A 26,397-nucleotide genomic window follows, 5' to 3' on the forward strand; every position below is an offset into this window, starting at 1 on the left:
TCTAGTTTCAACATCAGGTTAAAAATCCAGGCAGAAAACAAGTTGAATGAGGTAAGTAATGGCCAGATTACAAACATACTTTGAAGGGCGAACCAATGGGATTTGACACTGTGTAGGGTGAGATATGTGAGGAGTGGTTTCCAGATCGCAAGATTGTTCCTTGGACTCTACGCTATTAACTTTGTTCTTGGTGCAGAGGCCTCCTGACATCCTGCTGGGTTTGAGTCTTTGTCTGTGGTCATCCTTGGTTTCAAAGACTCATGTTTGTCTGCCCAGTATTGATGTCCTTTCCCTTGGTAGCGCTCACCTGGGTTCAGATGCCCCACTCCATCCAGCCCCCCATCATGCCCATGGTCAGCCTTTTTGTCCTCAGATCCATATCCTGGAATTTGTTGCTAGCTGCCACCTATGGTATAAGTGCTAGCGATCACTGCAATTATTACTAATTTATCAATTAAGCCACAATGAAGAGCATGGGCCAAGAGTTATTCAGGATTTTTAAAAAGCAAGGGAATGTCATTTTATCAATCCCTGGCTAAACAAGACCCTTTCTTGGTACCACTTAAAGTGGAATAAATTATCTCTGGAAAATAAGTTAATTCAAGAAGGTTTTCAATACTTAATGCCATCCTTTCCCTTATACGGAACTAAAACATCTACTTGGTTATGGAAATAATGATGAGTTAAAATTCTTTAAATAAAAGGCAGTTTGAAATTCAGTTGTTTTGTAATTTGGTTAGTGGATAATTGAGATATTTAAAGTTTCAAGTAAAATAAAAATAAACTATTGATGAAAAGTAGCTATTGTGTAACAATGTTTTGTAATATACGGGGGTGGGGGGGAGTTTTAGGCTTCCTCCATTCACACAATTTACTAGTACAATCTCATTTGAACTCCATTTGACCTCGTCTTACTTGAAATGGACTATATAGGAAAGCAGCAAAATACCTTCAAATAAACATCTCCTAAAATGCATTTTAACCTTGGATCTGGAAATCTACAAAAAATACTTTTTTTTCTAGTATGTTGATAACACGGAGAGAATTCCTTACAGCTGAAAATTATGGTATTTAAAGGTTTCAGTATGCCTTTCCAGGTTTTGGGTTGGCAGCAAGCCAATGACTGAATGGCTGTGTTTTAAAAGCCCATCTTGCCTCCACTTTTTTCGACTTTCTAATTTTTCACAGCCAGTGCCTCCTCCCAGAAAATACTTAATACATTCTTTAAAGTTCATTCGTTTTCCTATGACTCCAGATACAAACTCCCCCTCAGAAAAATCTTCAAAGAATAAGTAACAGATATAACAGGTCCCTGAAAATCTCAGAGAACCTGACCATCTTTAAATGTATAAGCACAGACGTTTTGGCTTAGTTCCTTATAAAACTTAAATAAATGTTTACGTAAGCACCTTAGTTTGTATCATTATTTTCAGATCAACTTCTAAAGTGGTTTGTAACGAACATACCTTGTGTGTCTGTGTGTGTGTGTGTGTATGTGTGTGTGTGGCTTGCTAAGCAATCTTAGTGGTTTAAGCATCTGTGTTACATGTAATTTAAATACCTTTGAATTCTCCCCCCATAAACCATTGATTGACCGCATAATGGGGGACTTCCAAACCCCATTCCTTTGGCTAGTGCTCCATATCTAGTGTGTGCACTGAAATATGGCATGCTCTCTCCAGCGGAGGGTTTCGCTGGAGAACCACAGGGAAGACGCAGTGGGAAAGCCCTGAGAACCTTCACACGAAAGAAAGGGAGCTATATTCGTAACACTTCCCCCAAATGCTTTTTTGTTGTTGTGTCTGAGTAGTGCCCTTCCAGAATCGATGAATTTTTACTTTACTGTCAGCTCTTGGAGAAGATAAAACACACACACCTTGATTGTTGTTTCTTAGACTGTCCAAGAATTTTTATGACTGTGAAAGAACTTGCCTCTCGTGGTCCTTTGCAAATTAAATTGATTGCAGAGGATATGGGTATAAACCTGCCTGGGGACCATTTATGTAAAAGTTAATAAAGTGTATTTACTGGCCTTGTGGCCTGCAGCAAGCAGAATCAGAGGTAACTGGAGAACATTTAAAAATGAGGAAAAACGGGACAGTAAAAAAGAACAAAAATATCAGGTGCTTTAGAAATTGAGGCCACTTTAATATAAGGCAGCGGTTCTCAACCTGTGGGTCATGACCCCTTTGGGGGTCGAACGACCCTTTCACAGGGGTCGCCTAAGACCATCGGAAAACACATGTACAATTACATATTGTTTTTGTGATTAATCACTATGCTTTAATTATGTTCAATTTGTAACAATGAAAATACATCCTGCATATCAGATATTTACATTACAATTCATAACAGTAGCAAAATTACAGTTATGTGGTAGCAACGAAAATAATTTTATGGTTGGGGGTCACCACAACATGAGGAACTGTATTAAAGGGTCGTGGCATTAGGAAGGTTGAGAACCACTGATATAAGGGAATATTTATGTCCAAAATTAGGGAATGCACACCCAAGAAAGCCCAGTGCTTGCGTTTTGTGTTAGATTTAGTTTGTATTTACAGGTAGTTACCACACTCCTGTTAGGTTAACGTCCTAAGGGCTGGACTGATGTCTCTTTGTTTTCACACATCTTTCTGTGCTTAGGAAAGCATTTTCTCCTCATGTATGCCAGTTCTTGCCCTATTTAAAAATCTGGCTTAATTTTTCCTCTTAAAATATCTGCAAGCGATTACCTCCCATCCAGCGCATGCTTTATTAATGGGGCTCAGCTCTCATCTCTTTTCTGGTCACTCCACATTTTGTATGATGTAGCACATAGATGCTGTTGGGGCAGAAGGTATCTCTCAATTTTCTTTTCTTATTTTTTAAAATATAACCCGGAACAATACTTTCCCCCTAGTAGGAATATTTAACTCTGGTGTTCACTGTCCTAGAGAATTCAAGCAGGCATATTATTTCTCAGTGGAGCTCTATGGGATTTGGATAGGACGTATCTTCTACCCCTGCACCCTCAAATTGCAAGATTTGTAACACCCTTGGCCTCAGTACTACATGCCAATAATCCCTCAAGACACCTGACAACCCATTTTGTCTCCTAGGAAGTTCCTATTGCCCCAGTTGAGATTCAGTTTCTTCCCTAATAGAACAATTAGGAATTATCGATTGGCTGTTTTATTGGTCCACCACCCACACTGAAGTGAAACTTCAAGAGTGTGGGTACTGCTTTTTTCTGTCATTCCTTGAATTCCCGGTGCTGAGGACAATGCCTGGCACAGAGGAAAGTCTCAATGATTTATAGAATAAATGTGAGCACAGGCCATTCTATATCTATGAGGTTTCTGTAAACTATTTTTTGGCACAAACAAATAATTGTAGCAACAACTTATCCAATGGTCTGCTGATGATCTGAGTTAAAACAGCATCCACTAGTTCCAAACAGAGATTAGTTCAGATATTGGCAGAATGTGGCTTTCATTAAATTTTACCACTTAACGTACTAGGAAACCTTGCAAGAGCTAGAGATTCTTTTTATATTTGGTTTCTCTTACTATGTAATATGATAATTAGTACCACTTGCCTTTTACCTGTGATGGTGACTGTTAGGCCAACAGTAATAATTTGTATCAAGATACTAGGAGGAGAAGCATTGTGTATGTAATGAAGAGAAACTTAAATGGTTATTTCTATTTAACAATGTCTAATATTACCATCTTTTGCTTTTGAAATAGAGGCATTCTGATCACATTCACCCAATTAAGCCCCCCACTAGTTAAGGTCGGGGCTTACAGGGGAAACGTTATAGGCAGATGTATTACAATCACTAATCAAGTATAATACTGATGGTTATCAATTGTGCACATCTATACTAATTAAAGGGTAATATGCTAATTAGACCGGACATCTTCTGGACATCTTCCAAATGTCCTTCTGGACAAAGCCATGGCAGGGGCCGAGGCAGAGGTGGTTAGGGGCTATCAGGCCAGCAGCGGGGAACAGTTAGGGGTTGATCAGGCTGACAGGGGAGGGCAGTTAGGGGTGATCAGGCCAGCAGGGGAGGGTAATTAGGGGTGATCAGGCTGGCAGGGGAGTAGTTAGGGGCATCAGGCCGGCAGGCAGAGGTGGTTAGAGGCGATCAGGCAGGCAGGCAGGCGAGTGGTTAGGAGTGGTCCCGGATTGCAGTCAGACATCCCTTGAGGGGTCCTGAACTGGAAAGGGTGCAGGGTCCCGCCCCCCCCCCCCCCCCCCGCCACACACACATGCACAAATTTTGTGCACCAGGCCTTTAGTATGTTATAGTTGGCCATTTTTTGATAACCAATTTCTCAAATATCTAGAATCTATGCTGAGGAGAAATGACATTATCTTTTCTTTTCGTCACCTGTGTCACTTTGAAAGATTCAAAAGTTTTGTCTACAATTCCTTTTCAAATATTTATCCGAATGTAAATCTTTTGATTTTTCTGAAGCAGGACTCAAAACCTTGTCCAAGGTCAGAATTCATTTAAGATGCCTCAGTCTCCTTTGGAACATTCGTTTAATTTCCACCAGTTGTGCGGCTTCGAGGAGGAGTAGCTGTTTGAGTTTGTTGGTAGCTTGGCAGCATTATTTCCAGTGTTTTATTGGGCTTACTATTTTGCTGAAGGCTTAACAGGCTCATTTTCAGATTTTTAATCAAGAACAAGTTTAATGATTGAAGGTAATTATCTCCAGATTAGAAGGGCTTTTAAAAATTTATCAGCATTCCAACATTTAACAAATAGCTCTCTGATAATCTAATTAAAATCCAACTTTTGCTGCCAGACTATTTCAAGCCAATTTCTCATTCAACCTCTTGTAGCAAACCATTATCCTTTTAATCCATTCCTGACAATTTGGACACAGAAGTTGGCCTGTGTTAATAACACTCATGTTGTCCCCTGGAGGGTGGCGATCCGCAATGCCCAGGCCTGCCTTCTTGTGGAGCTTGAAGGGGGCGGATTTTAGTTTTCTCTAGTTACTAAGGGGCTGTCTCTGACCCTGAAGTAGAGTCACTGGCTCTGTACTGTCCCTGTGTGTGCAGAGCAGACACGATTATTCCCAGCAGCAAATCAGAATCAGCTGCTTCACATCATAATGAAAGGTTTTTCACTTTCCATTAGGTTTGCACCTAAAATGGTAATTAAATTTGGGAACCATGTTGTAAAGGAATTTGGTCTAGTTTAGAACTATGGAATTTTGATGGATAATTAAACACATACAGAAAATCCCCATACTGTTCCTGGGAGCTGTTTATATAAGCTGGGGGCAAAATCATTTTTTCATAGTTCTGAAAATAATTTGGACTTCTTCAATAAGCCGTGTTTACCCAATAATGTACCGTAACCTGTTAGTAACTAGCAGCTTTAGGAGTCACTTAAATATTGAATTCCGACAGTGGAGTTTCTCTGGCATCAAACAACCAGACAGGTTAAACGAAGGCTCCAGAAGCACAATTTGTCACGCAGTTGTGTTATTTGATTTCAGTTCTATTGCTCCCAGAAAGTTTTTTTTGTTCGTCGTTCCTTCCTGCTTCCTCCTTTGTCAGGGGATTTGGTGGCAGCATTGAAAGTGGACGAGGCTGTGAGACCGGCCGCAGAAGGCCAAGCAGGAGTTTCGGGCCTCGACCTCTCTATGTACAAATTTATGTGCTTCCAATTATCAACGTGTGGGAGTTTTGTCAAAAAGCTGGGCGTGCGGTCCCTTTTGTTCTTCAGTGTCTATTGTGGTTTATGTTTTAAATGGGATGCAAATGTGATTTACAGTGCATGGCATGAGGCACTTAACGAGAACTGGGCTTTCCAGGGCCATGCAGACTGGAGCAGGGAAGGGCTGCACGTGAGCAGCATGTCCTTGTCGGGGAGGGAAGAACAGTCCCCTGTGGCCTGGAGTGAGACCGGGGAGTAAACGACATGTGAAAGTTTGCTCTGCACAAGGAAGCTGGCTCCCTTCCCTGGGGTCTGGGAGCACAGAGCTAGCGCCATGTCTTAAACTCGTTGAAGGAGCTGTCAGGTAGCATTCCCGTGCTATTGAGGGAAGAGCATAGATAATGGCCATGTTTCCCCATCAGACCTAAGAAGTTCATCACCACCATTCCAGACAGCCACATGGTTGCTATATCCCCATTAGCACTTCTTGATGCCATCTTGCGGAGGACTTTTCGATCAAATGGCCATGATGTAGGACCAGCAAAATGTGCAGGCTGAGCGCCCTTAATAAGCAGATTCCAGTGGAATCAATGTGCCAACTTCAAGTTCCCACAGATATTTTTGATGTGAACTCAAATTATTGAAACATAATTCATTCTGTCACTCAACAAATCTATGTTGAGTACTCTGCTGAGACAAAATAAATATGCATCCAAATGGCAAAAAAATGAAAATAATTAGCATCCTTTTGATTTTAAAAGCAGCACGGGCCTGGATCAAAGAACTGAGCCTTGTTATGCTCTTGTAATCCTTGTTTCCACAATGCAGATATATTGCGACTTCCAGTCTTTGAAAGCACATTCAACACACATTTCAAATAGCCATGTTTCTTATAACACATTGTTGTATATTTAGCGCATTCATTTTTAAGTTGTAGAATGAGGAAATTGGATTAGGACTGGCTCTTGGGGAAGTAGCTGGGTTTCAGATCCCACTACTGCCACTTAATCTTTGCGGGAGGTTTAAAAAATTATTTAGTTTCTCTAATTTTCTGTTTGTCCATCTTCAAAATAGCACCTACTCCATTGGGCTGTTGTATGCATATGAATGCATGTGAACTGCTTAGAGTACGAGTCCTAAGCTCATCTTAGCTGAGCCTTATCCCAATGCCCCTTCTCAATGCCAACTGAGACTGGTACTGGGGCCCTAGTGACTAATTGTCATGGTTCCCTACACTCAAGATCTGAATCTGGGGCTTGGAAGACTATTCAAACTGTGCAAGGGCCATGGCCATTTGTTAGGGACAAGAGCACTTCATGTTTGGCGCTTTACTAGTTTCGGTTCCTTTGGATTCAGCATGCAGCAAGCCAACACCTACCTGGATGCTCTGTCATCAGGAAGCAGCTGGAGCAGGCCTGGAGGGAAAGGGACTAGGAACAAGGACATGCAGCAACACTGTCGAGGAAAACAAGTTTCCAGAAAAACACCACGTCCACTATGAACACATGGTTTTACAGGCACTGAGCACTGAAGGAAAAGGTCAAGATATCTGACTGTTGTGCATGAAGAAGTGAGACAAGAAGAGAACAAGCAGTCACTCTGCCTAGTGACAGGGATGCAGATCACGGGAGTTGGGGTGGGGACCAGTGAGTCACCAGTGAGGCACAGGAAGGGGAAGTGCCTGAAGCAAGTTTCATTTACTTCCAAGTTTTGCCTCTGGTCCCTTCCTCCCTAGAGACTCTTCTCAGCTCTGCTGTTTTCCCCTTTTCCCTGTGTGGAGCTATGAGTCACGGGAGCGATGGCCTTAGTTAGCAGATTCCACTGTGTCCCTGAAACAAAGAAGGGGACAGGCTGGTGACGCAGCTTGTTGTGCCAGCAGCTGCGGTCGGCTCACTGGGCACTCTGCAGGGGGGTCAGCAGGCAGTGGAGCTCAAAGCAGATGTCACCTGTGTGTCTTCTACATCTGAGTCAGCTACCTCACCTTGGTGCAAAAGGCAGCCATTATATCCAGTTTTATTTTAAAACATTCTGTCATACCAACCGTGGTTAGGTTAGGAGAATTTTACTGAAGTTTTATAGTGGGGGAGGGAGTATGGGGTCAGCGGTGAGCTGAGCAGGGTGTGTCTGTGGGGTTGCTGACAGGAAGGAATCATAGAGCAATAGATGGGATCCCTGATGGATTAGCCAGGGTTCTCTAGGGGGATGGAACAATAGGAGGGAGATTTCAGTCTGAGTCCAAAGGCCTGAGAACCAGGGGAGCCAGTGATGTAAATCCAAGTCCAAGGGCGGGGGGTGAGATGTCCCAATTCATTTAGGGATGCAGGAAAAGGAAAAAAAAATATTCTTTCCTCCACCTTTTGTTTCTACTCAGGCTCTCAAGAGATTGAATAAGGCCCAACTACATTGGGGAGGTCAGTCTACCAAGCCCATTGATTCAAATGCAAATTTCCCAGAAACTCCCAGAAACAGCATTTAATCTGGGCACTTGTGGCCCACTCAAGTTGATACATAAGGTTAAGCATCACACTCACCATCTTACTTGGCTCTTTATTTCATATCGTTCCCCCTCCTTCTTCTCTCTCACCTAGAATGGAAATTTATCTTCTAGGCTTAGGTACAGTTATTTACCAACTATCTTCTGATATTTTTAAATAATATCTACCCAGTAAATATTGAGCTTATTGGCGAGTCATTGTTTCTACAAAATAATCATTTAGCTCTCACAAAGGTAAAGGTTTTTTTTAAGTAACTTTATTTACATCTACTTACCCTTATAAAAAGATAGTACACATATCATACAGGACATATTCCAGATTAGTGAATATTTGGTTGTAATCATGAGTTAAATTCAACTCTAATAAAATCTACATTAAGCACATGCTGAATGATAAAAATGACATGATTGTTGATTTCCTGATGGTGTTTTCTTGAAAATGTTCTATAATTAAATGCTAGTATGAAAGAAATGTGTTTGTTTGCTAAAGGAGAAGATAATAATAAGATAGTCATTTCCTGCCTAATGCGTATTGTAATGACTTTTAAATGGTGACTTCTAACTTGTGTGTTACTGACTATATGTTTTGGAACTGGTAATTGAAAAGCAATAGGCATTGGTCAAGGGCGCTAACACCACAGAGATGAGCTATGATAAAAACCAGAGTCACTGGAATGCAACCAAGAAGAAAAGACATGAAGAGCAGTTTCATAAACAGCATTCCCATAGAGGATACTGCTTAACTGTTTCTACAGGGAAAGCTGATAACTTAAGGAATACAACTAATTTTTCCTATTTTTTCTTCAGCTTTTTTTGTATCTATTTTTCTTCTCATTATAAAATAAGATTATCCTCTGATTATAAAAGAAGTTCACATTGATTTTACTGCATTTAGAAAACTTAGAAGGTTTTAAAGGAAAAATCAAAGTCTATAGTCATCTTTTGCTGTGTAACATACCAAATCCCAAATCTATAATGGCCCCAAACCCCAATTACATTAGTCAGTCAGTAATCTGAAGGCTGATTGGCTGTATTTCTGTTCCAGGCTGAAATGGTCAGCTGGCAGTTCATATGGTGACTGGCTCATGGGTGGCTTCAATCACATGTCTGGTGGTTGGCTGGCTGTTTGGTCTAGGGGTCCTCATCTGGGATGGATTATCTCTTGTTTACATGCCTCCCACTTTCCTCCAAGCTTCTTTGCATGGTGGTCTGAGGGCCCCAGAAAGCAGCATGAGGGCAAACTTTCACATGGAGTATTTGATAAGTCTTTGCTTGCTTCAGGTTAGCTAATGCCCAATTGACCAAGCTGAGTCCTATGGGTGGATAGGACTCAAGGAGTCAATAGGAAAGACACGATTATAGCCATTATCGCAAGCAACATAAAAAGCAATTTGGGCTATAACTTATATTCAGCTTTATATCTTGCATTATTTACTTAGAAAAATAACCATATGAGAACATACCTACTAAACAGTCTTTAGAAATATGATTCTTAGTGACTATGTAATATGAAAATACTAGAGGCCAGGTGCACGAAATTTGTGCACTTGTGGGGAGGTGGTACCTCAGCCTGGCCTGTGCCTTCTCACAGTCTGGAGCCCTCGGGGGATGTCTGACTGATGGCTCCCCTGCGGGGAGCGAGCCTAAGCCTTCAGTCGGACATCCTTAGCACTGCCGCGGAGGCAGGAGAGGCTCCCGCCACCGCTGCTCTTCTCGCCTGCTGTGAGCCCGGCTTCTGGCTGAGCGGTGCTCCCGCTGTGGAAGTGCACTGACTATCAGGGGGTAGCTCCTGCATTGAGTATCTGCCCCCTGGTGGTCAGTGCATGTCATAGCGACCAGTTGTTCTGCTGTTCGGTTGATTTGCATATTAGCCTGTTATATAGGATGTGTTTGTACTAGAATTTGTTTACACACTTTCCTACAAGAAATAGTAGGCAGCTTTTAATATTTCTCTATTCTAACCCCCCCCTCCCCCAATATACAACCTTTACGATTTTGGTACATATTATTCAATTGATTGGTACAGTATAAGTTTTGAATCTCTTGATAAAGATTGACAAACTGCCCCTTCCCGTCCCCTGCCAAAAACCTGAAGCAATTATAGTCTCAACAGCACTGTTTGAGAATATCAAATTTACAACCATGTTGTGGACCAGCATAATATATATTTTGATAATCTTTGTCAATTTGTAGGTAAAAAGGTACATTTAAAAAATTATGATTTTTATTGTCTCAAACATTAAACACTTAAAAAAATAAGATGACATTTTCTTCTTTAAGCCATTAGTTATTTTTAAAGACATTTTTTCCATCAGAAAAAAATAAATTTACGTATTCATAAAAGAAATTTGGGATGAAAAAGTTAGAAAAATGGGTTTATTACACAGTAGGGAAGGCCGCCTACTTTGCTTTCAGTCTTTCATCCTATAATAGTAGGTGCAACTGTCAGAACCTTGGAAATGTTTAATTAGCAGGTCAACTACTGTATATTTGAGAAAAACAGAGATTGAGATGAGAAGTTCACACACTTTAGAAGCATAAAAATCTGAGTCGTTAAATATTCACTTTGAAGATGGGGTAGAGGATAAAGGTCCTGTTAGGTGTATGACTCAAAATACCCACTTTTAATTAAGCAAATACTGAGAAGCAACATTAGAGTGACACTAAAATAAAAGAAAAAGGTTTGGCTACAGTTTTTGTGTCGGCAAAGGAGAAGTAAATGTAAGATTAATTAATACTGAGAATCCTAGAATTTTGTTTTTAATTTGAATGTTGAAGTAATATACAGACTAAATTTTAACAAAAACATCGGATGTCATAGAATGCCGTAACAACTTTCCTGCCCTGGTTCACATAATATTTCCAGTCACGGTCTAGGTCAGCCGTGGGCAAACTACGGCCCGCGGGCCGGATCCGGCCCATTTGAAATGAATAAAACTAAAAAAAAAAAAAAAAAAAAGACCGTACCCTTTTATGTAATGATGTTTACTTTGAATTTATATTAGTTCACACAAACACTCCATCCATGCTTTTGTTCCGGCCCTCCGGTCCAGTTTAAGAACCCATTGTGGCCCTCGAGTCAAAAAGTTTGCCCACCCGTGGTAGGTGATAAAAATTCAAGTTTAACCTATACAATCTGTGCAATGTGCATGAGTCAGGAGGACTGAGGACACCTTATATTTTGCGTTTTCTGGCTTCAACAAATTGCATAAAATAGCTTTTCAAAATGTTCTTGAAGGAGAGCTTGAGAAAGTGTTTTTAGAACAGGACATGTGCCATAAGGAGAGCACAGGAGACGTGCTGTCAGTAGCAGGCAGGACACCCTCAACTGGACGTGCTTCTGGCTGGGGCTGATGACAGGGGGAACCATTGAATCTCTCAGCTTTGACCAATTTTTAGACCTAAAAGGGCTGGCAAGATGCTCATCCCCCATTAGCAGTTGGCAACTTTATAACACACGACTTTAAATAGGAAAAGGAAGAAAGAGGAGGGGAGATTTTGAATTGAATGTGGGAGAGAAGGTAATTCCTTCAAGCTGTTGAAATGCATGATTGTGATTGTGGCGAGAAAGAGGATGTGCACTCTCGAAAAGAAACCACTTGTGAGAGCTCAGCCAGGAAAAGCAAGTACAATGGCAAAATACTCACCTCCTACATCAGCTATGTCTATGGTCCCGAAAAGGAAGACTAAACGCACTTTAGCCTTAGGATACAGTTGGTTTTACAGTGTAAATTATGTTGTCTCATCTTCTGGTGTCTTTTACTGATTCACCATTGTTTGCAAACATTTAATTTGTGTGCCGCAATTCAAAACATATGCTACTGGAGATCTCAGGCCCTCCTTCCCGCCGCCCTTCTCTCCTGAGTGTCACAGGTATTAACAGTTTCTGGATATCACACTGTCACATTATTCCCATTTTTACTTTGAGGACCAAAGGATGTTTGAGGAGTGAATGTCATATTTGGACAATGAGGATCCACCTGGATTCTTTAGTCACAAAATATTGCTTGAAACTGTGATCACTACATTCTGGATGTGTCCTTGTAAGGAAAATGCTACAGCGCCTCCAGCATTACATTTTATTGAGTAAAGTAATTCTGTTAAATTTTAATTTTGTTATTTTTGAGGTCAGTTGTTCAAATACCCCCCAACAAAACAGCAAGTAGCCCCCTCCCACAACCATAACAAGACAAGAAAAATGAAATAATTTTTTTGTCTCCATGCAGAAATATTTTTTTCTATGTTTTTCTTTCCCATTTTTATCTTTTATTTCTGTAATGGTGCTGAAAAGTAGATATAATAATAATGCTCTGAAAAGTGAGAATTACCTTCTAAGGAAACTTAAGAAGATAATTCACAGTAGACCGCACAAATAAGGTCTAGAAAATATTATGTTATAATAGTATGGGCTTTGTTAAACTCATACATCATGATCCTTGGCATGGTGAAATCTTTGTTAATATTATCGCCACGCCCCCCAAATTTACTCCCCATGATCACTTAATGAAAAGAACTTAACTTGATTGTTTTTCTTAGGATTAAGTTCCACTGCATTTAGAATAACCTCAGAGTGACTTGATCAAGCTCCAGAATTAGTTCTCTCTCAGGACAAGTCTGATGAGTTTCATCAGCTCCAAGGTCTCCTCCAATGTTTCCATTCCACCGTCTTTAAAATATAGATTTCCTTCCTGAGGTTGCCTGGCTGGTTAAGGTGGCTGCTGAAGTCCACCCATGCATCAGCTTCAGCAGCAGGAAGAAAGAGGGCGGGGCAAAAGTGGGCATAAGCCAGTTGTCTATTATCCTTTAAAGGAGCTTCCCTGGAAGATGAAGGTAAAACGTTTACTTATATCACATTGGCCAGAGCTTACTCACAAAGCTATCCTTCACTGCAAGTGAGGCTAGGAGTATTACCTGTAGAGACTTTGTTGCTATTACTAGTGAAAAGTGAAGAATAAATATTGCAGCTGGCCGGCGTGGCTCAGTGGTTGAGCCATCCATCTATGAATCAGGAGGTCACAGTTTGATTCTAGATCAGGGCACATGCCCAGGTTGTGGGCTTGATCCCCAGTGTGGGGTGTGAAGGAGGCAGCCAATCAATGATTCTCTCTCCTCATTGATGTTTCTATCTCTCTTTCTCCCTTCCTCTCTGAAATTATATATATATAAAAAATAGATATTGCAGAGGATATTGTCCATTACTACCTGACACATCCTATCTAAACTCTTGGAGGAGAAGAATGTTTAGGTCCAAACACATGATAAATACTCTCTATATTTGTTCCCTGACAGATTTCAAGGACATGCTAACACCATTTTGAATACCTTCTCCTTTGTCTAACTCCTTCTACCACTGAGCTCTTTGCAAAACTTTCTCTTCCTAATTCCTACCCCTGGGTGGACAGGGCTTACTTTCTCTCACTGGAGGGAGATTATTCAGAAGCTCTTGGATGTACAGAAATGAAGGAGTTTGAGAATCTTTTCAATGTAAAATGTAACTTAACTGGAGAAATGAAATGTCTATCAGAAAGAAAAACAACGTGAGTTGATCTTCCCAGGGGTGGGGAATGTTCAGCTTGTGGGCCGTATATGGACCATGAAATGATTTGGTCTGGACGTACCAAGGCAATCATGGGAGATTTTTTCATAGCAACATAAATTTATATTAAGTGAATTATATTAAGTGACTGATCTTATAAATATCCAAATGGTCTTTGACAGGAAAAAGGTCCCCTCCGCCACCCCCCCCCCCCCCCCCGCCACACACACACACGTAGGAGAAGAGCAAAGTGGATGTTAGGGTCCTATGGGAAGGCAAGGAAGCACTTGGATGAATACCATTGAAGAACCTCGAAGATGAAAATGGAAAATTAAAGAAAAACACGTTTATTGATATGAAGAGAGAAGGGACTGTTGTTATTTGAATTACAGTTATAAATGCTACATTTATTTTTATTAAATCCATAACACATGGCAATTACCCAAACCATCAGCTTCAAGTAGTACTTCCATCAAAACCAAGGTTCTCTATTACCTATTGAATCTCAAGACTATACCTAATATTTAATTTTTTTTCACCAAATATCTCTTCTCAACTATACCCCTGTTTCTTCAGAATATATTCCTGCTATAGTGAAGATAGTGTTTTCGAGCATATGTGACTTCAGTGTGCATGTTCTTTGTTTCTGAAATTCCCAAGTACATAAATGCTCTCTAATGGTAGGCCTGGAAGAGTATTTTTTTATTTTTATTTTGGAATAAAAATGCTTATGTGACTCTTGAATGTGTTCTCTCTGAACTCCCTGCTATACAGCAACGACACTCTTAAAGGTAATGCAAATCTGCATCCACTTTGACCCTGACCCAGTGAGAAGGTGCTCTGCAGGACTCAGGAAGGTCACCAGGTCATAGGCTTAGCATAAACCCTTTTATCTACAATTCAAGTCCCTTGTTGTCTATCATATCCTTTGGCAGATGCTAAAGTCACTCTCAAAACCATCACCAGAACTCCCCCAAAACATGATTTACCTAGATCTTGGGCTAATCATCTTCTGGTTACCATTAATATATTTGCATAAAAATGTTCTGAATATAATATTTGAACAAGAAATGGCTCATCTTACCTAGAAAAGGGTACATTTGTAGGATGGTCTTTACCCTAATTTGATTGTATAGATTCTCAATTGAGTTCCTGGGTGTACCATTCATTTTGTAAAAGGATAGGCAGTATTCAGTCTTCATTTTACCATATCACTTTTTCCATATTGTATGGCTGAGCTTTGTTTGTGGGCCGGGGGCGGGGAGGGGCTGTCTCTGAATGCTTTGACTTACTACAGCAATTTTCAACCAGTATGCCACCAGAATTTTTAAAACATTCAATACCTGTCAAATAAAAAAGAAATACAACAACTGCTCTGGCTGGTGTGGATCAGTTATTTGAGAATCATCCAGTGCACCATAAGGTTGACGGTTTGATTCCTGATCAAGGCACTTTTCTGGGTTGTGGGGTTGATCCCTGGTTGGGGGACTGTGTAGGAGGCAGCCCATTGATGTTTTGCTCTCATGTCAATGTTTCTCTCCCTCCCCCTCTCTCTAAAAATCAACGAAAAAATGTTACAAAAAAATAAAAATAAAAATAAATAACAGCTAACACAACAATAGCCGTTCCATGTGAATGAATCAAAATTATATCTATTTTTTTTGTCATATTGGCAAAAAATATTTATATTTTGGTGTGCTGAAGAATTTTAGTAATTAGTTTGTGTGTGCCATGAGATGAAAAAGGTTGAAACTGGATGACTTAACACATTCTTCATCTACTCATCAACTCTGATAACATTCCACCTCTGGGTAGCCTCCCAGCTTGATTTTCTTTTTAAATCTTTCCTCACAGCGAGGTATGGTTGTGTGACCAGGTTCTGGTTTTTGGAATATGATCAGGAGTGAGGTTCTGTAGAAAAAAAAGCAATGCTGGCATCTGCCTTTTCCTTGATGGCTGGGAGTGGAGCAACTAGAGTCCTGAACTCAAAGGTGGAAGGTAGGTTTTGAGGCTGCAAGCCATCCTGCTAGCTCTGCTTCATACATCTCTGGATTATTACGTGAGAGAATTCGAGTTGACTTTCTTTAAGCACTTGATTTGTGTGGGAGTGGCAGGGAGAAAAGGGGAGTGGGTCTCTGGCTTAGCAGCTTTGCTTTCACTGTAACACACTGGTTTAAGTTCAGTTAGGTCTGGTTTATCTTGGACAAGTTAACCTCTCTGAATTTACTCAATGATGATATAAGAATAATAACACCTATCTTCAAGAGTAGTTATAAGCATCAAATGAAATGACATGTATGAAGTTAAAGAATTTTGGAAGAAAGAATTTAAACTCATGGACTAAGTATAACACAAGCTGGATGCTCTTTCTTATTCCCAGAGAGCTGGAACTTTGAGTAACAAAGCACGAATACTTCAGTGTTTTCAGAATAAATATACTTGGGAGCATATGGAACTCACTATATAGTACCATAGTAAAACATTTTTAAAAAGCATGGTTAAGCCAGGTCAGTGTGGCTCAGTGGTTGAGCATTGACCTATGAACCAGGAGATCAGTTCAATTCCAATAAGGGCACATGCCCAGGTTTCAGGCTCGATCCCCAGTAGGCGGCATGCAGGAGGCAGCCGATCAAAGATTCTTTCTCATTAATAATGTTTCTGTCTTCCTCTCCTTCTCCCTTTTTCTCTCTGAAAGAAACAAAAAAAGTGGGGGGGAAAAGGAGACATATGTAATACCCTTTGTAGTACTTTTAGCTATAAAATAAAAAATAAAAAAAATAAAATAAAATTTAAAAAAAAGAAAAACTTTTTTTAAAAATGTTTTAAAAAGCCTGGCTAATTAATATAAAGTGCTTGAAAACATAATGGGAAAGGAGGTTTGAGTGGCCTAAATCCCAGTTGGAGAATTTCAAACATAAGGGTCTATCTTTGCATTTTAGAGACTTGATTCTGTATTTGATTAAGGGATGAATTTATTTTTTATTGTGTTGCTTCTTTCTTCTCTAAAGTGGGAAATCTCACAAGATTTCTGGCCCAATGAATAATAACTTGATGATTACGAGGAGTTTTAATTACACAAAGTCATTATCTACAATAAATCAAATTAGAGCATGTATAAACCACAGTAAAGTATTTCTGCTTTTAAGATATTCATGTTATAGCCCCATTGTATAAGGAAAATTTATAGGGCTAATTATCAGTCTTTTTTATTAGTTCAAAGACCTACCATCTCATTGAATTTTGGAAGACATTTTTATTTCATGACATTTTTTTACTTGTGTGGTCTCTTTTCCTGGATGTTCTTCATTCCCATGTGCTTTATTAATACTCAAAACATGAAAGATTTTTTTCCTATTTGAGTTTGTACAACTATTTTCATTATGTCAAAACTCTGCTCATGAAACTAAACTAATTCCTTTGTTGCTATCATTTATATGATATGATTTTAAGTTATAATTTTTGTGTATTCAGGTCCTTCTGTTTGCTGTCTCTACCTCAACTACGCAATCTCAGTTCTCTATGCTTTCCAGTACTAACCACTTATTAAAATGATTTTTAAAATGTGTGTCTGAAAAACTAGTGTTACCAAGAAGCACCAAGTGTGTTAGCAAGAGATAATATTTAAGTCAATTACTAACACACACACACCCCTACAATTTAGAAACATCACATAATCCTATGTCAAGTCATGTACAAAGTTTTAGCATCTTGGTGAATATTAATGCATCTGTCACACTGTGTTTCCTGCAGGCCTTAGAATAAGACCTCTATTGCTTTCTCTGTGCATGTGTTTGAAGACCTTGTAAATGAGTGTCATTAATTAGGAAAATTTTAGCTTAGAGTCTTTACTTTTATTTCACACTTTTTTTATTATATGGGTTTGAATTGTGTCCCCTCCCAAATTCATAGGCTGAAGGCTTAACCTTGGTACCTCAGAATGTGATCTTATTCGGAGATGGGGTCTTTATAGTCGTATTCAACTGAAAATGAGGGACTTAGGGTGGGCCCTTAGCCAATGTGACTGATGTTCTTATAGAAAGAGGAGATTTGGACACAGGCAAGCACTGGAAAGGCAATGTGAAGGGGCACAGGGAGAAGATGACCATTGTCAGCCAAGGAGGAAGGCCTGGAGTGTATCCTTGCTTCACAGCCTCAGAGGAATCAACCCTGCAGATTCCTTGATTTTGCACTTCTTGCTTCAGGACTGAGAGACCATAAGCCACCCTGCCTCTGGTACTTTGTTACTATATGAATGGTCATCAAACATTGTCCTTATTTTACAAATATATATTTTTATATAAATATGTCAGTCAATGGCAACACCTTCTGTGTACGTGGCCAACAAAAACCTGGGAGCCATTCTCGATACCTCACTTGCCCTTTCTCCTTATATCCAAATCATCACCAAATGTTTCTCAAATGTCGTCACTTACCTTCATGGCCACTGCTCTTAGGAAGTCTGAGCCACCACAGTTTCTTTTCTGGGCGGACCTTCTAACTGGCCTATTTGCTCCGATAGACTACTTCTCCGCTTCACCAGGCCCTGCATGGACTATGTCCTGCGTTCCTCTTAAAACACGATTCGAGGGACTTCTGCTTCAGGCCTCATGGGGTAGCTAGTCCCCAACAATGCCCTTGTCTTAAATTACTGGAAAACTAGACAAAATCTATGTGTCTGTTTTAAGGCATAGGGCAATCGTCAGTGTCCAGTTTCTGACACAGGGGTGTCATTCACAAGTGTGCCCTTTCTCCCGCCCCCAGCTCCAGAGTTTGGGCTCAGGTATTTCTGTGCGTGGGGAAGGTAAGCCACGGAACAAAGAGCTCCGAAGTTGTTCCCAAAGGAATTTACTTTATTCTCAACAGAGTGTGGCAAGTTCAAACCTGAAGGAACCCTCAAATACAGTGGAGGTTGGTGGGAGAAGCACTTCAAGGAGAGTGTTAGTTTCATTAGACATGTAAAGCTAAGCCATGAACCATAGAGTTCACCAGAGGAAAGCGGGGAAATATGCAGCTAGGAAGAGTTCTCTTTGGATCAGAGCGAATCTCAAATACTGCACTTAAAAAACTATTCTTGTAAATAAAGACAAAGTTAATTGCATCGAGATCCAACTATATGCTACCTACTGGAGACATACTTTAGATTCAAAGATGCAAATAGATTGAAAGTATAAGATGGAAAAGACTTCTCCTGCAAGCTGCAACCATAAGAAAGCTGGAGTGGCTACACTAACATCTGACCAAATAGGGTTGAGTGATAAAAATGTTCTAAAAATCGTGGTGATGGTTGTGCAACTGCATTGTATACTATATAAATGGTTGGATTGCATTTTTACTAGTTACAAGAGATCCCTCTACATATATTAGGGTTATACTGAAAATATTAAACCAGAACATCATAAAAATTTAAATATCAGTTTGAGGCTAAAAAGATAATAATTATCACCTATAGTCTTTATTCATCAAAATGGCCTTATTGTTTTATTCTTTATTTTTTTCAGATGAAGAAACTAAGAGATTTGCCTGAGGTCAGTTGATTTTGGGAGACTCAGGACCAGCATCTTAGATTTTGAACTCTGTTTATTCAAATATTTAACAAGTTTGAGTTGAATGCCTACCATATGTGAAGGGCACTACACTCAGATATGGGAGTTCCGTGGAACATAAAAACAGGAATGGATCCTGTCCTTATAGTATAGTGGGGGTATAAGCATTATTTTAATAGCCACAGCTGTGGTGAGTGCTACAGAGTGGACAGGCAGTGCTATGATACAGTGGGAGGAATTGGGCAGGTGAGGGCAGTGAGAGAAGGCTTTCCTGTGACAATGACTGGTGAGCTGAGAACTGAAGGAAGATAAGGCACAGGTAGGGAGGAGTAGGAGGAGCATTTCATGGCTAACGTAACAGCAGGTCTGTGGTTGGAGGAAGGGAGCACACTTGAACAATAAAAAATGGACCCACTTGGCTGGCCCGTTCAGCTACACAACAACTCAAATCACAAGGGTCTTTATAAAATGAAAACCTTTGGTTTTCCTGGATGTGAACTGTCTGGTTAAGACAGCATTTATTTAAAATTCTACATGTCCCATGTCTTTCCACATATTTGTTGTTGCTCTGTAAGTATCACTTTTCAGTTCAAAGCTTTTGAAATGAAATAAATAATAATTGAGAATGATATCATATCTTCCTTTAAATCCTATGGATTAAGAGTCTGGAATAGTTTTTATGAAATTCTTATACAATATTTCCATTTTGTCATGGGAGATTACTATATTCTTTAAAAAGCCTCAGTAAAAAAATAGGATATCCAAATTATGAAAAAATTCTAGAGTTAGGCATTATTGTATTGTAAAATGGAGCAGCCCAAATTTTTATTCAATCTTTGATGTTCTTACCAGCATCTTATTTTAATATACTTTTTCTTTATCGTTAGCCAGCAAATGCAGAGCAGCTAAAATACAATGTTGAGGACTCAGCGGTGCATATCTGATTGAACAACCAATAAACAAAATACAGTGTTTCATTTTCCCTGAAACTGTAGGCCTTGTTTCTGCAAATATAGATCTAGGTCATGGAGGCAAAAAATAGGTCTGATTCTGAGAATTTTATTGTTTAATTATGTTTTCCCTGGCTTTCTCTATTGTCTTGTATGTTCCTGTCATGTTCTCTTCCAAAGTCTGGGTGAGTCTAAAGAACAAATTGTGAAGGCACTCACTTATGTATTCTACAAAGTTGAAAGTGAGCTGAAATGAGGCAACATACAGAGATTTTATAAATGAACGGCCTTATGGAGCCCACAAGCAGAAGAAACTAGACCTCTATCTGTTGGCATCTAATATGTAGACCAATGTAGCAATATTCATGATAATACTGATCCATAGAGATGTTTTGTTGAGCCAATACCTTTGACCAAGCTTCCCTTTATGTTAATATTATATAACATATACCATATATATATGTATGGTAAGACCCTTATCAAAGATAAAAAATTAAACTTTCTATAATACTATTAACTAAACTACAGTATTTATTCACATTTTACCAGGTTTTTTTTTTCATTAATTTCTGTTTTTCTGCTCCCTCATCCCTCATGACATTTAGTGCCATGTTTATTTAGTCTTCTATGATCTATGACAGTTTCTCAGTCTTTCTATTTCATGGACTTGACACTTTTGAAGAAAACTGGTCATATATATATATATATATATATATATATATATATATATATATGTCACCTCTTAACGTGGGTTTGTTTGATGTTGAGTCAAGGTTAGAGTAAGATTGTTCTTTACTGGGAATGAAATCACAGAGGTAGTGTGCTCTCTCTCACCTGTGCATCATATCAGGGGACACATAATGTCAGAGTGTATTGCTAGTGATGTTAACCTTGACCACTTGGCTAAGGTGGTGTCTGCCAGGAGTTTCTTCTGCAGTGGAACTGTTTTTTTCTTTGTCATTACTAAAGATTTGTGGGGCGATACTTGGAGATTTTGCAACCACCCCTTTTCTGCTTAAAGTTCTGCTCATTGGTTTAAGCATCCATCAGTGGACCTTGCCCACAGCAGTGCTTATCACTGTGCTCTCTGGGTGATCTTCTATTTCCCTTATCCCTCCTGCACTTAGTAACCAAACTTCTGCTGTAAAGAATAGTCCCTCCTCTCCATTTAGTTTTACATTCATTCCTTTATTTATATCACTATGACCTCATGTATACTTATTTTTTAGGGGGTTGTAATCCAGTATTATTGTTCTTTATTTTGTTGCTCAACTTGTTCCAACTTGGCTAGTGGGGGCCCTTTTATGTTGGCTTCTGTGCCTTTTCTGTATGTTCTCCTTTTTTTTGAGCACTTTACTTTCTGGTACTGCAAGATGCCCCAAGCTTACAGTACATTTCCTGTGCAGGGAATTAAGCGGAGCCCAAGTTCTGTCTCCATATTATCTCTAGAGTTTGCTTGTCAAAACAGAGTTCACAGGAGAAAAGATGCTTCTGTGGTCTCTAACCACTTGCTGTGGTTCATAAACCAGGACCTGAGCGCTCTTCTTTTTGACATAAATCTCTATCCCCTCTCCATGATGCAATGTTTCTTTTTCTACCCCCAGTCTCTTAACCACTAGACAGATAACTTCAAAAGTGAGGGAAACTGATGTGTTCATGCATCCTGAGACTGGGTTCTGCATTAGCGAAGTGTGATGAGGGAGAGACTGTTCTAGCACGATCTGGACTTGCAGCTTTGCTATATATTACCATTCATTGGGGATACCAGAACAGTAAGCAGCAAGCAATTCAGAAATGCCACCACATTACAGCAGAAAGTTATTTTGATTTAAACCTGATAAAAATCAGGAAAGGGGCTAGAAGCTGAGCATCAGTGAATATAACTAATGACTAGGCCCAGCTGGTGTGGCTCAGTGGTTGAGCTTCAACCTGTGAACCAGGAGGTCACCATTCGATTCCTGGTCAATATTAAAAAAATAACTGTTATGACAGTGAACAGAGAATAGAAAAAAGGGCAATTCAATATACTGTAAGATGAACAGTGGCCTTGTTATACTCTGCCTTGTTTATATGCATGAGAATAAAATTTTAATGTAAATTATATGAAAAATATTGTAGAACACAATGAATGCCACAGAATCTTTTATAAGATTGGTTGCATATTATCTTTTATAAGATAATTTGTTCAATGACTAGAATTAATCTTTAAATTAGAGACATAATGATAAAAATTTTTTATCTATCAGAGCATATCAGAAAACATTAAAAAGAATTTCAATACACAAATTAGTAAGAGTATAAGGAAACTATTTTCACATTCAGGTAGAATTTATTTGGCTCAAAATTTTTAAAAAATATTATTTTTATTGATTTCAGAGAGGAAGGGAGGGTTAGAGACAGAAACATCAATGATGAGAATCATCGATCAGTTGTCTCCTGCCCGCCCCCCGCACCCCCACTGGGGATCGAATATGTGACCTCCTGGTTCATAGGTCAGTGCTCAACCATTGTGCTATGCCAGCTGGGCTGGCCCAATTTTTTTGAGAACATTTGAAAAGTATCAAAACTTTTAAATAGCCTAACAAGTCTACTTCTATTTTTTTCCCAAGGAAACAATTGTACAAGCTTACAAAGCTGTATAGACAAGTATGTTTATTACAGCATAACAAAAAAGTGTATGTGTATGTGAAACCACTTAAACATATACAGTATGAAGATTAGTAAAATAAATTATATAATATTAATAAAATGATATACCAGGTAACCATTAAACTGCTTACTGATTGATGGAAAGATATACACAACACATTAAGTGAAAGTATCAGTTTATATCACTATGTGTTTATGTGTGCATGTATGTGTGTGTGTGTGTGTGTGTGTGTATACTCTTCCATAAATCTTAACATCAAAATGTTAGCAGTAGTTTTCTTTGATGGTAGCATTATGAAGAATTTTCCTTTTATTTTGTTGTTGATGTGCATTTTAAATATTTTTCACTATGGGCATACTTTTGCAAATAAAGAAATAACAAAATCTAAAAGTAATTTTAGTTACTGTCAAGACATCAAAAGTTGACAAAGCCTTCGAGGTATGAGAATTTGCAAATACAGAATCTACAAATCATGACGATTAACTGTACTATGACTACTCCAGGATACATCCTGTTGTTCAGATTCCTCTGAGGCCTCACCAGTTAACGCATTCTAACGGAGGCAGTTGTCTCCTAGTCTTACTTGTCCTGGGGATTCTAATGGGCTGTGTTGTTTGTGGCATCCTTCTGATGCCCGGTCACCTTCCCAGAATTCATTTCTCTATCCTCTTCCTAACCCTGGCTTTCTAAAGAATCTTACAACATCCTGGAAAGAAAATTCAAGTCTTTTGGTTAAAGGCTAGAAATGACACTCAGCTTCCTTCTACCTATGTGTACAATTGGAAGACAAGTATTGAGAAGGCTTTTTGAACCTCACTTAAATCCTGAAGAAATACAGACTTCCCACTGCCCGCAGCCTTTGGAACTTGGAAAAGAACAACAATACAGTCCTTGAGGATATTTGCTTTGATAAGTTCCTGCTTGAGTGAGGTTTTTAGAAATGTTTTGAATAAAGCAACATATATTTTAAAAAGAGGCTCTGAAGTTGGTGATCCCAAAAAAGTTCAAAATAACTCACAGGAAACAAAACGGGTATACTTAGAAACATCTTCCTAAGGTGTCTCTCAGTAATTAATTCCATTCTGTGCCATATGAAATTGGAATAGTATTTGGTGTGAATTCACTCTTCTTTAAGGTTAGTTATGAAAAGATCCCCAAATATCTTTTTTTTTTCATTAACCATTTCCATTGTCTAGTAACTACACTTATATATAAATTAATTTGAGGTGCACCCTGCTTCAAGATCCAACAATTTACTTGGCATGTTTTGATCTCATTTTGTATCCATCATTTCCGCACCACAAGGTTGAAATATGATCAAATGTTTGTTTTCAGTTTTTCCACTCTCTAATTCTTTCTCATACATTTGGAATCATTTTTATTAGTGGGAAGTTAGGGTATAGTCCAGAAAATGAAAGCTATTTTCACCACAAAACAAACAAATGAATAGACAGACAAGCCTTGCAGAAAATGATATATGTATTTATTTATTACATTTAGGATGCCTCCAGGGTGAATGTATGTGATTAGCAGCAAGATACGAAATCCAGTTCTGTGCCCTTTATGCAATCACTTTTGGATTTGCTTTAAAAATGTTCTTTATTCTTTAGTCATGAACCCTGAATGCCTTAGGAAGGAAAAAGTCCTGTCATTCCGTGGACTAAATGGCTATAAGAATTGAATGATGAATAATGTATGTAGCCTACCCAAAGATGCTCAATTGTTTTTGAAATGTACTAAATGATGTGTAGAGGTTTGAATAAATTAGTGTCTTTTCTACAGAATTCAGTGTACCTTTATTTTGATTTCACATAGTTTTGGGGGTGGGCTAGCTATCCCTTTTTCAAACTGTAGAAAACATGTCTGGTAAATGAGAAGAAAAAAAATCAGCATCTTTATATAGTCACTTATGACACTTAAATCTATTACTATTATTGGAAATTAAACCTGGCTAACCTAAAAAAAAGGAGTTTGTCTAATGGTATTATAACTTTTTAAACCCACAGGAATGCTTTCATTTAGAACTTTGGTTGTTTGTTCCTTCTTGAGTGCTTGGTCTGATAAGTTAAAAAGGTTTTCAAAAGACTGGGAACAGATCTTACTATCAGCTTCCAAGTCTTTTCTCGAATCTCTTTAACAGGGTTGCACACAAAGAATTAGGTATCCCTGGACCCCATTCATAGCTTTGCTTTACTTCACCAGCAATTGGGAGGGGATCATATGAGATGTTGTCAACACTAGCATGACCAATATATCATTGTGGGATAGGCTTATGACCTTGGTAAGCTTTTCTTGGCAGCCCAACATTGTAAAATATCTGCCAGATTTCAGGGTCTGTTGATAGTGCCAAATGTTTTCATTATGTCACCATAGAACTCTGGGTGCTGTTCTTTGTATTAAGCTGCAGAGCTCACATTTGGAGTTATATGCAGAAAGTTCGAGTTGAAAGGGGCCTAAGAAATTATGAAGTCTGGCTCTCATATTACTGATGAGGAAGTAGAGGTCCCTCTTGGGGAAGGGACTTGCCCAAGATCACAAAACTAGTCAGTGGCAAAGCCAGGGCTTAATAAACAGTTCCCTTGAGCTTCAACTTCCTCTCACTAATGTTTGTTCCATTGTGCAAAGTCATTCAACTTTGCCGAGTCCAAGAAATGATGAGCAGGTAGAAATAGGCCAACTAATAAGGCATATCTATTCTTTATCATTCTCACTCAGAACATAGCTTTTAAAGGCATTTTTGTTATTTTAGCATTTTTTTACATTGGTTTACTTAATATTCATTGTTCAGATCTTTTTTTACTAATTAAATTTTTGCTTAGGGACAATTTTCATACAGTCAATGCACAGACTTTATATAGTCTGAATTCTTTATAAATATAGGGTGTTCCAATAAAGGTATACACACACTTTGAATAATTATAAAGGCAGTGCTTATTAAAGTCCATTTCATTTTAAAAATTGAGCTATCAGCTGTTAAAGTGTGTAGGCATTTTTTGGGGGAGACCTTATATATACACCCATGAATTCATCAACCAAACCAAGATATAAGACATGTCCATCACCCCAAAAAGTTTCCTTGTGTCTCTGGGCAGTCAGTCCACACTCCTCACCCCCCCCCCCCCCCCCGGAGGGAACCACTGTTCTGATCTGTGGCATCATGGATTAGTTTTGCTTGTTTCAAGTTCATATAAATGAAATCATACAGTATGTTCTCTATCATGGCTGGTTTCTGCTCAACAAAATATTTTGAGATTCTTTAAGTTGCAGTTGGATCAGTAGTTTGCTCCTTTTTATTTCTGTGTAATATTTCTTTGAATGAATTATACCTTTTTATTTTTTGTTTCCCTGTGCTACTGATAAACATCTGTGTTGTTTTCGGTTTGGGGTTATTATGAATGAAACTGCTGTGAACACTGCGGTTCAGGATTTTTGTTGACATGTGCATTTACTGATCTTGGGAACATACCTCGCAGTGGAATTTTTAGAGGCATAAGGTAGATGCTGCTTACTGTTCTTAAACACTGATAGGTAGTTTCCCAAAGAACCCTTTTATGCTACCACC

Source organism: Myotis nattereri (assembly GCF_964212035.1).
Source record: "Myotis nattereri genome assembly, chromosome: 4".
Taxonomy (NCBI): domain Eukaryota; kingdom Metazoa; phylum Chordata; class Mammalia; order Chiroptera; family Vespertilionidae; genus Myotis; species Myotis nattereri.